At 35.2% G+C, this 3,360-nt stretch overlaps 1 non-coding gene across 1 annotated transcript; it reads left to right on the forward strand.

Annotated features, from left to right (window-relative positions):
* The first annotated feature begins 290 nt into the window (after positions 1–290).
* On the forward strand, positions 291–397 carry LOC131163145 (small nucleolar RNA R71). The gene has a single exon (XR_009138925.1). It is a non-coding gene; the product is annotated as a small nucleolar RNA R71 (small nucleolar RNA).
* The last annotated feature ends 2,963 nt before the right edge of the window (positions 398–3,360 follow it).

Below are 3,360 nucleotides of genomic sequence, written 5' to 3' on the forward strand. Positions count from 1 at the left end.
TATTTACATTGATTTATTTTATATACACTAGATTGACCTTAGGCTTGTGTAATACTACTTTTAGTGGATTGACCTAGGGGATAAAAATTTTTAAATACCAATTCACCCCCCTCTTGGGATGGCACCCAAGTTAACACCATTGTCAGACACCTTCACCTAAGTAATCAAAGAATGATAGTTCCTGATCCAATTCCTTGCTGAAGAGTTCTCCATTGCACATAGTCTGGACAAATTCTTTGCAATCAAGAGTAAGAGTTGTATATAAATAATTGACTAACCCCCATGATTTGAACTTGTGATATGGACAAATATTTATCAGATCCTTGAACCTCTCCCAGCAAGCCCAAAAATTCTCATCACTCTTCTGCATAAACTAAGATATGTTCCTGCAAAAATTGAATTCTCTGTGAGGGAAAAAAATTATGCTAAAATTCATGTTCCATATCAGTCCAATTAGAGATAAAGTGAGGTTTCAAAGCATTAAACCACATCTCTACCCTATCCTTCAAAGAGGCAAGAAATAAACGAGGTCTAATAAATTCATCAATTCTAGCACTAGGAAAAAAAGTATTGCAAGTCAACTCAAACTCCGTCAAGTGCCGATAAGGACACTTGGATTCTGTCCCGTAGAACTGAGGTATCAATGACGTCCTCTTGCGCTGAATTATGAAACTAAGTGCGTCATTAGGTAAAGCAGTGTAAGATGTTGTAGTGGTGCATGTAGGCTGCAAAAAGTCCATAAGATTGTGTGGTCTAGGTGCAGCCATATTATTTATTTATTTATTATTATTATTATTATTATTATTATTTGTTCAAAACTGTTTTTTTTTTTTTTCATGAAGAAAAGCAAAATAAAGGGAAAAACACTAATTTGAAACTAAATCTAGCATTCACCGGCAACGACACCAAACACTTGACTCACTCGAAAAATAAGCAAATCGAAAGCTATCCCAAATATAGGAATTCAGTTGTGTAATAATTAGCCTAAGGGTTAGATCATCTCCTCAGGGCATGTATTTTAATTTCAAACTTTGTGTAATCCCAAAAGAAATTAAGAAAAGAAAGGTTTACTGAACATGGTTCAGATTTGGTTTCCTGTGATTTTTGAGATTTTGTGACAAAATTTAAACTTTAACTAAAAATTTAACACCCATGAAATAACTGAATAATATCTATACTCAATACCAGGATAATGAAAGAAATAAACCCTGCAATCATTCAACTAAATAAAAACCAAGTACGCAAAATAATAAAATTCAACTAAATAAAAATACCAGAGTTAATGTTGAGACCAAGCAAAATTAAACTCTCACAAAAATACTGAATAAAAATGCGAACTTTATTAATAGAATGTCTAAAGAAGTTGTTTGAATCCTAAAACAAGATATTTAAATGAGATGAAGAGAAGCTAAATTAAATGGTCCCAAACAAACTTAAAGCAACAATGTTTAATTAAAGAAGAAAAAAGAAAAACAAATTAAAACTTGCTGCTGTTAAAAAAAATTAAACTTTAACAATACTTCAAGAGAAAAATAAAAATAAAGCAAAGTAATAGGAGAGAGAGAGAGAGAGAGAGAGAGAGAGAGAGAGAGAGAGAGAGAGAGATGGAAAAAGGAGAGGCCCTGAGGATGTGTTTTGCACAACAGCCTTGCTGCTGCTTTTCTTCTTTGCTATGGCTTCTGCTGCTTCTCATCTCTAAAGCTAAAAAGAAAAACCTACTAAAAAGCTACTGCCCCAAAAAAAAAAACTAAAGAAAAACCTGCCTAAGCCTACTTACTGCCCCCCCTCCTTTATATTAAATACTAAATTCAAATTCAAAATCCCTCCTAAGCTTCTTCTTGCACACTCATAGGCATGTGTATAAGTTGACTAGCACGTGGTCACATCAAGCTCCTTTTTTTTTTTCCTTGTTTCTTCTTTTCTTGTTTCCCAGCGCACAAGCCCAATTTTGACCGAGTAAACATCCGGATTAGCAAAAGTCTATTTCACAATGATTTGTAGATACCTTAGTAAGATTTCCAATAACACTTGAATCAAACCAATTCGATATCAGATGAGAGAGTTATGATTAAAATACCAAAATATGTCTAGGTTGTCTCCTAACGAATTTCGGACTTGGATTGCCACCCACTTTTCATTACATCACTCGGATTCATATGCATGAAACCCACGTAGTCTTCTCACACATAAGCACACACAGCTTCCAATTTGCATCAGCTCCACGAGAAGTGCATGGCCTCTTCACAGGCTTAAGCTCACGAATGCATGGCTCGGTTTCTCTCACACATGACCCACACGCATTTTAATTTCGACTTTAATTTCCAAAAATTATCCTACAATAATAAAACACAAATGCTCATAAATTTTTGACAAAAATAAGATCATTATCAAATTAGCACATTAATTAAAATGTGGGACATAATTAAGTTTTTAATTAAAATAGTGACATTTAATGCAACTTTGATGCGTAATCACACCCCCAACTAACGTTTTTCTAATCCCTAGCAAATAACATGAATGCAATCAAACCAGGAGAGTAGCAACTAAAATTCCAATACTCGTGAAAACCACATGCCATAACGTTTTACTAGTACTTGACCAAGCCAAATGCTAAGAAGACTGCGAAACCCTATCTACCCCCTCTTTCTCGGGAAACACAGTTGCATTTGCCAAATGCAACAAGGCTTTAAACCCCTAGGTCAATCCGTGTGGACGAGTTGTAGTCTCATGAAGGTTTCCAAGGCGACACCCACAAACATCAATTCCAATGAATATTAAATGAATATATATGCAAAACGAATATACCATTTCACATACATGAATATCACCAGATTACACACAAACTCATAGACAATTCACGCAATTTCGAAACAAGTCATTCATTATAGCCGTTAAGAATAGTATACTCACATAAAGTCAACTACCAGTTCAATTTAGAGTTAATGTAGCCATATAAATTCAAGTATAAATAGGAATCTCGAGGCATGTGTAATGTGTATGAATCGTTACACTTAGGATATCCATGGACACCTACAGAACGGTCGCTTTGACTCAACCTAACTGGTATACCTTCAAAAACACTAAAAAAGGATGGGTTCACTCATCATATGTGAGGACGAGTGTCATGATCAAACATCTCACATATTGCAAGGAACAACGCTAAATGTATGGAGTGGACTAGTCTGAAAAGGATGTAGCCTACTTGTGAGGTGTCGGGTCCTTCACCTTATCATCTTCTCACTTACTCGCATATCCAACTAAGACCACCTTAGATAAACTTATTCACAAACTAGGCATGGATACATCTAAGGCATTAGGCGGTTGAAGAGTCTTCATATACGGAGAACAGGTGTCGTGTCC

Source organism: Malania oleifera, chromosome 8 (assembly GCF_029873635.1).
Source record: "Malania oleifera isolate guangnan ecotype guangnan chromosome 8, ASM2987363v1, whole genome shotgun sequence".
NCBI lineage: Eukaryota > Viridiplantae > Streptophyta > Magnoliopsida > Santalales > Ximeniaceae > Malania > Malania oleifera.